The sequence below is a fragment of the Convolutriloba macropyga genome, chromosome 12 (assembly GCF_964194025.1).
Source record: "Convolutriloba macropyga chromosome 12, txConMacr16.3, whole genome shotgun sequence".
NCBI classification, from domain to species: Eukaryota; Metazoa; Xenacoelomorpha; order Acoela; family Convolutidae; genus Convolutriloba; species Convolutriloba macropyga.
Window position 1 is genome coordinate 25,326,338 of NC_134479.1, and position 11,009 is coordinate 25,337,346.

Consider the following 11,009-nt stretch of genomic DNA (forward strand, 5'->3'; position numbering starts at 1 on the left):
CTTTGATTTCAAACCAATCAAACGAAGTAACATTAATTACATCTTGCTAAATTCTATTTCTCAGATAAGAGTTGAAGTTTTTCCAACAGTTGCCTCGAATTCCATATCTCTCCGTCTCAATGTTTGATAGTGCCAAAAACCTTTTTAGCTCCAAAACGAAGCTAACTGTTGTCTCCTGCAAACAATTTCCGTTAGCTCAACTAGTGGAAGAATTGTACTATGCTAAGATATAATACCAAATTGTTTTTTTTTCAGAATGAAGAAAATTTCTCGGAATATTGGTACGCTCAATTGTACAAAGCTCTTTCGAAAACTTTACTGAAATCTACTAGAAGTGAAATTGGCCTACAATTTGTTGGTCAAGTTTAGACTGCTCTTTGTGTAATGAGAACTCTTGTTCCAGACATTTTATTAGAAATCTTTCTCTTGACAAAGGTATTTATTTACCTTTGTCAAATGAAAGATTTATCAAAAATAACAAATGGTGTTGATGACATCTGAAGACATTTTTATTGTTCATATCATCAACACCTGAGGATGAGTTGTTATCAAGATTGGTTTAAAATTCCCCCACCTCTCTCGCAGTAGTTTCGTAGGGATACATAGAGTATTCTTTTTCCGGGATATGAAAGTTGCAAACTGTTATTTACGTGCCCACTGACTTGATATCCTATTGAAGCTGAAAAATTGTTGAACAATTTTGTATTAATTTAATCCGAAGGTTAATCAAATTTCTGAGAAGACTTGTCTGGGATTGGAAAATTCTGCGATTTGTATGATTTGCCTTCAAGCTCTTTGAGTAATTTCAAAGTCTGTATAAAATTTTCTACACAATTTTTGAACGAATTCAGGTATAATTGTTTTCTGCGCAACTTAGTTGCTTTATCAGCCTTATTCTACACTCTTTATATTTCTTCAGCAGGGTATTGTCAGTTTTGTTTTCTGTATATTTATAATCAACGTGGTTTATTTCTTAATCAACGTGGTTTCCTAACCTATTATCAAACAAACTCGGAACTTTTTGTGTTCTATCGACACATTTTAAAGGTGCAAAATTCAAAATTGTCTGTAACTTTAAGAATAAGTTGGTTAAATTAGGAAGAAAAATTGCAGGGATTGACGCTTTTGAAAGTAATGTTATTTTTTCTGGAGATTTGCTTCCAATGCCATTTTAAACGGCTCACAGCATCCTCACTTTTACCAAGCTAGTATCGCGGAACTTTAAATCATTTCGATTTTTATTGCCATTATCTCGCCACACTAGAATAACAGGTTTACGATCTGTAAACTTTTGATTTTCTAGGACTTCAATATAAAAATGCCTGCCCAAATTTTGAAAAATGAAATGGTTCAATCAAGAACTGTACTCATTAGCTAAACATTTTGTTTCGGGAGAAGAAACTCAGAAACTATTTAGTATAATGCCGTGCAAGCAATTTCTGCTCAGCAAATAATTTTTCTTAATATCCAAAATCATATCACCATGAATAATTACTGTTTTGTTGATCGAGTTTAGATTTTCTATAAACTTATCCATCATATAAGCAAAGTCAATTTTGTTGCAGCGAGGTGGTATTAAAACTAAATCAACATTTTCTGAGAGTCGATCTTATTTTCCGCTGTAAAATTGCAGAATTTTTTACTTTACAACATGACTCCACCCCATTTATAGTTCCTATAAAACTATTGTATCCAGTAACAAGATAGTTAGCAACTTTATTTATTTCAGAAATTCAGCTTTCAGTTAAACAATTACATCAGGTTGCACATCCAGACCATAAATAAAAGCTTCTAGGTTCAACATTTTTTCAATGGATTCAACATTTAGGATATAAGATATAGGACAGCTCTAGCTTTTGAGTTTTTTTAGGTAATTTATCTTCAATATTGAGGATGAAAAAATGATCCTGGTCAACAACCTTGGTCCAGAAATCTGAAAATTGAAAATTTGAGAGACATCGCAGTATGATGCTGGGTTCTCCGTTTGTCGTGAAAGTAAATTGGCTGACAAAAATTTTGAACATTGATTTTTGAGGGTGGCAATGGAGTGAAAGAAATGAAACAATTTAGTGCTCTTTCTATGTCGTAATTGAGATTATCTCCACAAGCTTTGAATCTTATAGGCTAAATTTTCTTGTTTCCACTCATAGAAGAATTTGACCTTTATCGACCACACTTAATTGATTCCCTCATCTGCCTTCAACAAGTGTAAAAAATTAACTTTCGCTTCACTTGAACATTCAATAATTTTGACGTTTTTAATAGTGTGTCTTTTAGCCAAATTCTTTTCTTTTACATGAAGTCCAGTTTTGTTAGTCTGCGCGAATATATTGAAGTTATTGGTATTCTTTCGGAAACTGACAGAACACTTATATTTACAAAACCAAATAAGAAAATATTGTGTGCAGAAAAAACACAATTCTGAGATATCAAAATCTTTAAATTTACATGGGCTGATCAAAAAAATAACCAACTATGGAAGAATTTATTAATGTTAAGCGTTTCATCAAATTCATAAGCAAGCAACTAATTTACTCTGATTACAGCACCACAGAGTCAACCCCTCAACGCTAGTCTCTGACGGCAGTTGCCCCAGAGATTAAATTAAAGAAACCAAAAATGGCTAGCAAAAGATCATTCACAAACCAATGAAAAACATCAATTTTGACGTCCTAGATGATGTTTTTTTGATATTACACAGATTATTGTCTTGCTTCGCCGCTTTCTGGTTTTTGATCTTCTCTTCTATATTAAAATTTTCAATGTAAGTTGGTGCTGCATAACTGTTCTGAGCAAATTCACTTCAATTCGCAATGCTGGCTGAATCCGCTCTGGCACAGAAGACGTCTCACACTTATAATAGTAGCATTTTTCAGATCGCATAGTTTTCGAATAGATTGGAAGCCCCAAAACGATGACATCAAAAGAGCCCTTTTAATTGGTCGCTATATGTCTTCAGGATTCTTCGCTATATGTGTTTCAATTCACTGACTGATAAAAGTTTTTTTGCTCTTGTGTGCTGTCACGGATTTATTCATGAGATCATGCCAAATTTTTAGGTAATTTTGCTGTTTCAATGTCAATTTTGCTAGAAATTGTTGCAGTTGGAGGCAAGCGCCGCTTCTGTGATTTAGTTTCAGACCTGATATTGAATAAGTTTTTCTAAGAATGCTGTACTGTTTGAGAAGAGTGTAAGGAGTTCTTGTGACTGCTCTTTTAACTCAATTTGCCCCAAAAATAGAACCATAGGGGTTAAACGCTAACCAAATCTCTAAAATCCAAGTTTTTTGGGCCCCATGGCTTATCCAATTCGTCGGCAAATGCAACTGAAAAGAACTCTTTTAAAGAGCAACGAATTGCTTTTGAATAAGTGTAAATTAAGGCTAAATTGATTAAGGCTGAAAAAGTTTAAATAAGGCTAAATTTTTTTACAACAGGTAATTAAGGGATAAAAAAAACAAAAAAGAGAACATTTTTTAGCCTGGAGCCAAATAAGGTGTACACATTTTCTCTGCAAAACAACTCATAACAATGTCAAACAACGGCGGATGCGGACGACTTATTGTATGACTCAAAATGTTAGTTAAAACTATCCAGTAATAGTAGGAAATAGGTTAAAAACCGAATTCAAAACAGTGAAAACTGGATAGGGAGGTTTGGAATAAGACGTAAGCTGAAACCACTCAAAATGTAGTAAGTCAAATCAAAAATTAAAATGAACAAAATGAAGGTCCATCTTGGGGTATCAACCTAGACATTTGTTGTAGCCATTGAAGACTACACTGCACGGGCCAAGCTTTATATTTATGTTTTTTCAATTCTTTAACGAAATGCAAACCACATAATCCGAAAGAAATCAAAATCGTTTAAATAAAGTTGATAATCCACATCAAGTTGAACAGTGTGGGAGGGTGGTTCGCTCATGGTCTGCAAACCGTGTCTTGCAGCTAATTGACATGCTTTTTAAAGAGTCAAATATCCTGATGAAATTTTATATATGTATTTAAATATATAAAATTGATCGGTATGGGAGAGTGGATTATTTGCGGGTTCCAAACAGTTTCTTGAATATGCTGAAAATTTATTGAAAATACAACTCTTTTTTCGTTTTATTAGCATCCGACAAGGTACCACCCGAAGAAGGTGAGAAAACCACGACAGGATAATCATTTTGGGAGACTAGACCAATCATTTTTATCAGCCCATTTCTTGAAGCTGATATAACTCCAGTATGCGAAGGAAGTTTGCACGTGGGTTTCACGCTGAGACTTTATTATTGATCCCGCATTCTTCTCACCCTGGAACAACCACTCAATCCTGCAAGGGTGAAATCAACCAAGCCCCTCAGTTATTGGCACGGACTTTATGCCAATTAAACACGGATTCTGTTAACCCAAAGCACAAGCGATTCGAAACAAAAACATTATGAATCGGCCTGCAACGCTATATGAGATTTTGTTTGTGAAAAGTTCAGCTTCAAAAGATACATCAAGAAACCCTACCACAAAAAGAGCCTGTTGACGCAACCTGGTGCTGGTAGAGACGAAGAATTCTTCAAGACTATGAACCGGGCATATCACAAACTGACAAATGTTGCGGCACGGGAAGCGTACAACATATTTGGACTTGACGAGGCAGAAAAAGTTATGAACAAACAAAACTGATAATTGAACTGTCCGCATGAAACTACAAACTTTTCGTATAGTAAGGCGTTCATATAACAAGAACTTTGAATGAAAATATTGTTTGATTTTGAGTGAGTAGTGCACTCTATTCTTTTTGAGAGGGGGGCAGTGCGATTGTCACAGGTTTTTTTGAAAAGATGTACTAAAACTCTTGGGTTTCCAGATTAAAGATTTGGTTTAAAACTTAATTTATTACCCGATTTATGGCTGACACAAGGTCGATAGGTTTCAGAAAAGAAAACAGATCTTTGATTCGATAAAACTCGGGCTTCGAGCGAATTCAGCGAGACTGACAAATTTTTTTGACTTGTTTACTTTACCACGATGATAGATTTGATATTAAGTACCGACCAAAGCGAGGAGTAAATTTCATCCCTTGAACACCAAACGTACCATCAAAGCTAACCACTCTATTAAATCTAAATTTATTTAAACCAAATTTTCTTCACCTTGATCTACTTAATAATTTAAGTTCTAACTCTGCATTTTAACCAAGTACCACGAAAAAATAGCCAAGGTCAGAGAGTGTTGCGCACGGGCGGCTACTACATTGGCGACAGAGATTAAACGTAAATAGAAAACCATCACCCAATAATATTAAGCGTTGTACTCATTTCTAAAAAATTTGTTTTGTTTGAAAATCAACTTTCGACTCGATTCAGATGTCTTAACATCACAAACAGAAGGAGGAAATTCGAACTGGTGTCGGAATTCGACCAGGAACACTGCCAACTTCGAACTTTCAAGTGAGTACTCCCTAAAATTTTGATAATGTAAATCGGTTCGCACATGTTTTGATAATAAAAGAGCGTTCAAAATCAAGTGTTTTTGAATTTGACAAAATTTGACTTAAACTACACCATTGATCTTCAAGTTTTCTGAAATTTTTTCAAGGGAAAAATACAGTACCAAAAAGACTTAAGGACTGCTACGTTAGAGCGGCAAAAAGTTTTTCGGGTTTCCAACATAATTATTGAAATCATTTGAATTACAGCAGCTTTTAACTAAAACACGGACGGCGCAGCACTAAGAACGCTGTTACCGGAGCCTTTTACGGGTTCAAATGATTTTCACGTTACACACTTTGAGCTCTTGTCACAAATTCAGAATTGGCCAGAAAAGAAACAGTAAATGGCGCTGAAACCGAAATTGATGAACGGCCGCATTTTTTTGCGTTAAGGCTAGAAAAATTGGCAATTGATTTCTGTCGTACACTTTTTGAGGACACTAGGAAGGGCTATAATTGGACCAAAAAAAGCTTTCAGACAATATAAAAATTAGAAACCTGTGATTTTCCGCGGGAAGCTAGCTATGAGAGTTCGGCAGCCGGGTCAAAGTTAACATATTTTCTCGGTGATTTGCAGACTTTACCCCTGAAAGCGTACCCTCAGGAGTCTAATGAGATAACAGAACATCTCATTTTGAGGGGATTCTTCGAAGGCATAGAATCAGGTGCGACTCGATCTGAGAAAGAACTTGGGTGACGCAGATATGACTTTAGACAAAGCTTTAAAAAGAGCCCTACATCATGAAACAGTCACAAAAATGAGGAGGAGGATGAGCCGCGGGTTTCTGCCATCCAGTCGAATGAAAACACTCAACTGGTTCTTTCGATTAATAATTTAGTGCAAACATTGCACACTAACCATTTTAACAGGCAAATTAATCAAAAGTTTTCATCGCAAGGAGCGAAGCCAAAAGAGTTTCTGCGCGGAAGTGAACGAAGTTAAAGATAAACTGGAGATAGAAATAGGAGTTATAATAGCTATAACAGAATCAGCGATGATAATAGACGAAACACTTAGGACTGTAGAGCCCAATTGCCAACACCAGGAGGCAAGAACAGAAGCCGGGACCGATAGCACGAGAGGCGTGCAAAGCAGTCAAAGACAGCGGTGAGTTTTGAGAGAGAAAAATGTCGCCATTGAGGTCAGCGAAATCATGCAACTATGGAATGCAAGAATTTTTTTGAATGTGGGAGTCCAAATAATTTCAAACTAATTTGCCCGTATTAAAACGAAAACTAGTTGAAGATGGCGGGGCTTCATTTTCCGCTAGCTACATAAAAACTTTGCATGGCGGAAACAGCCCAGTGGAGGCATTGTTTGCCAAAATAATGATAAAAGACACAATGATAATGGCCTTAATTGATACTGGAAGTAGTGTTCTCCTTTTAAGCGACACACTGCCAGCAACTGGGAGAACCGAGCCAGATCAAAGTGTGTAACAAAATTATAATAGCCGCCAACAATAGAAAAATGCCTGTAAAAGGGTCAACAGCTATTCAAGTCCTACTTCAAAAATTTACATCTGAGATAACAGTTGAGTTTCTAGTAACAAAAATTTAGATAACGCCTTGTTTATTGGGCATAGAATGAAACGATTAGAACTCGTTTTTCAACCTTTAGCGGAGAATGGATTAAAGATTGAAGGATCAAAATGCAATTTTTTCCAAAAATGTGTCAGCTTCTTGAAGCATATTATATCAGAGAGTGGATTCAAGGTCGACCCAGAGAAAGTACGAGCGGTAGAAAGAATCAAAGGACCATCATCGCTGAAGACATCGGGGCCTTCTAGGCCTTGTGGGCTATTATCAAAAATTTTTCCGAGTTTCGGAAAAACAGCAGAAACTCTCTACAGTTTGCTGAATAACTCAAAGAAATTTGACTGGAGTACAGAGGGCAAAAGAGCGGTAACCGAGTTATAAAAACCTTTAAACACCCCAGTTATAAGATGTCCAAACGATAGGGATCCGTACACATTAACTACGGATTTTTTGTTGACAGGAATTGGAGCATTTCTCACCCAAAAGCAAGGAACGATAAGTTTATTGCCTATGCTAGCAAAAACTCTCATTAAAAGACAGCAAAATTATTCAGCCACTAAGTGGAAATTATTTGCAATCGTTCATTTTACGCAACATATTAAAAACTATTTACTTGGTCAGCACTTTTTAATTATAATGGACCAACGGGCTCTTGTCTGGATCTATAGTTTTGAAGACGGTATAGTTGCAAGATGGATAGAGAAACTTGGATATAAACTTTGACATCGAGCATAGAACAAGCAAAAAAATCCCAGACGCTGACTGTCTGTCGCGCATAAACACAGAAGACGATGAACAAACAGCTTTTGTTAACGCTATTGCAATTTACGCAGAGCAAGACAATACCGATTATGGTAGTCGAGGGTGGCAGTTAGACAAACTGCAGAGAACAAAACTGCGAGGTTCGCAGCAAAATGAGAAATTAATCAAAGAAGTATTCTCCTGGGTAATAAACAAAAAAAGACTGGAATGACGCGAATGAAAAATGGAGCATCAAAAGTGTTATGGATATAATGGATTCAGTATACGAATTTCTGTGTCATAGACGGGATTTTGTGTCGTAAACTCCAAATAGAACGCATTTTGGGACCGTTTACCAAAGGCTTGTACCAAAGGAGAGAGTGTCCAACGTGCTTGAGCTGTTGCATGATTCTTCTAGCGCAGGTCACTTTGGGATTGACAAAACATAACAATGGGCTTGTGAAAAGTTTTAATAGCCGTGCATGAGAAGGGACGTAAGAATCTGGATAGAAAGCTGTGACGTGTGCCTAAAAAAAGCCACTAAGCAGAAATATCGGCATTCACTCACAAAATGGAAACCTAGTCATCCATTTTGGCAAGCGTCTCGTGGTATCATGGGTCCACTTGCCAAGTCTCTGGGAATCAAGTACTTTTTGCTTATCTGTGATCAATTCATATAGTGGTAAGAAGCCGTAGCTTTACCCAGTCAAGAGGCAAAAACAGTGTCAAGAGCGTTTGCTCAACACTGGATATTGATATTTGGCTGTCCAGTCAACCTACACAGTGACCAAGGGTCAAACTTTAGATCAAAATTATTTTGTAGTCTTTGCAGTGAACCAGGAATTCAGAGGACATAAACAACGTCCTACCAGCCACATGGGAACGCGATGATTGAAAGAACAAATCGGACAATAGAGGAATGCCTCTCCAAATACAAAAGCCAATATCAACAAGAGTTGACCAAATTTCTAACATTGGCGATGACGGCCTATCTATCATCAATCCATAGTGTGACAAAATACAGCCCAGCGTATGTGGTACTGAGTTTTCAACTGTCGCTACCTCTAGGTTGAATCAATGTCACACAACAGGCCGCAATATATTCAACACCAAGTGGCTATGTTTTCACAACGGAACAGAAACTTCAGAAACTACGGGAAACGCATCGGTTGATGCGAGAATATATTGATGTCGAACACGAACGACCGAAGACCTATTATGATAGCAGAAGTATGGACCGAGCTATAAATTTGGCGATGAAGTGTTAGTTTTCAACCTAACCGCTAAAAAAGTAAAAACACGAAATTTTACTTCTTTCTATAGAGGACCATACACACTAGTTGGAATTTTAAACGAGATGAATTTCAAGGTAGAAGACAAAAAGACGAGGAAACCTATAAAGGTCCGTTATGACCGACCGAACAAAAATAAGACACGAGAAAAGACGTTCACGCTGAGCCTCCGGAAAAACGAAAAACAACAATTAAGGAGCAGAAGAATATCGATTTGTACTGCTCAGACGATGATGATATAATTGAAACAGAATCATCCACAGACAGTGAAAGTAATCTAAACAAAAGAAATCAATCTGAAGCTTAGGATGCTAACGATTCACTATATTCTAAAAATGACACATCCGAGAATGAAGCTAAAGAATCAGAGCAAGAAACCTCTAAAGGGCAAAAGCAGGCAAACAAAGTTGACAAGGGAGGAGGTGCAACTTCCTCGAAACCTACAGAATACACTGGGGAAAAAGCAGCAGAAAAAAATTCCAGAACCAAAAAAAGCCAGAGGAATCTAGTAGTAAAACGTAAAGTACTGAAGAAAAGATTAATAGTGATCCCAAGGCACCAAAAATGGCTACAAGGTCTAGCGGCCGATTAAAATTGGTGCCTGAGAAATTAAAGATTTACTTTACTGAGCAAGATGAGCAGTATTTTAGCAGTCAGTAAACTGATGATGTTTTTGTTTCAGGAAAATCCAGAAAGAAATGATGGAATCAAAAAGAAAGGCGAGTTCGTCCGGAGCATCGTGTGATGGAGTATCACTATGTTTGTATCTGGCATTGCTAGTCAGGTTTGCTTCACCATCTTTTTGTATCAAGTTATACGTTTATGATTTTGATAATATCGTATCAACAAAGATCTATTCTCTAGATCACAGCGCAAATTGTAATAACGAAATTCGAGTACCTAAAACAAAAGAAAAAAGTAGTTTGATACATGCTGAGGTTCAGCTTGTGATAAAATTGCAATTTGGTATGTATGAAGCGGTATATACAGTGTGGGCACTTAAAAAAGCAACCTATATGACGATGTCGTTTTTCCCACACAAAATTCAGGACTACTAAAATTAAAGTACATTCAAATGAGCGATTTTGTAGGAACATTTGACAGATCGAAACTTTTGCCATTTTACCAGGTTTTGGAGATAGGGCCTTTGAAAATCAACAGGTCGCTAACTGAAAATTTTTTACGACACCAGACAGCGAAACAACTCAGGTCAAAGAGCATAGTCAAAGCTTCATGACAAAAATTGGGCACGAAGGAGCGTGCAGAGATAGTTTTACCTACAGGAAAAAACTTATAAGAAATGTGAAAATTAAAGCAAAAATTTACATCGGAACCATTTCGGGAAAGCTGCAACAATGAAAATTTTTAAATTTTAAGGATCATCTACGTTTCTCGAAACGGTTTTCATCAAAAGCACATTTTTCTGAAGACAACTTTGTAAACTTTTTTTTAAAACCAAGGTGAGCAGACATGTCATGATCAAACACTTTAATAAGGACGACCCTGCAAAAATTTTTGGTAACAACAAGAGCACTTTTATCAACGAAAATTTTTTACACAAAACAAATATGAAGATTTCTCATTAGAGGAAAAAGCAATTAGTTTGTGTGGACAGCAGGTGAAAATAACCAAAGTTCTAAATGATTTTTACCCCGAGGAAAAGTCAGCACCGAAAACTGGTAATATGAAAATAACCATGGAAATGTCTCTTTCAATTGTTATTGACAACTTTAATTTCACACTTCTCACAGAGAGGGAATTTTTTATGAAAATTAGAATGCTCTAATGCGAAATTCAACGACTGAAAATTCAAACAATGATTGCAATAAAAACAACGTAATGTTGGACCGTCAGTAACGCTCTTCGAGAAAGGAATTCACGATGAAAGAGCAGGATCTGTTTTATATGCTCATAGTTGTGCCAAGACGGTAGCAACATTAAATAAACTTCTGTTTTGCACAGAAG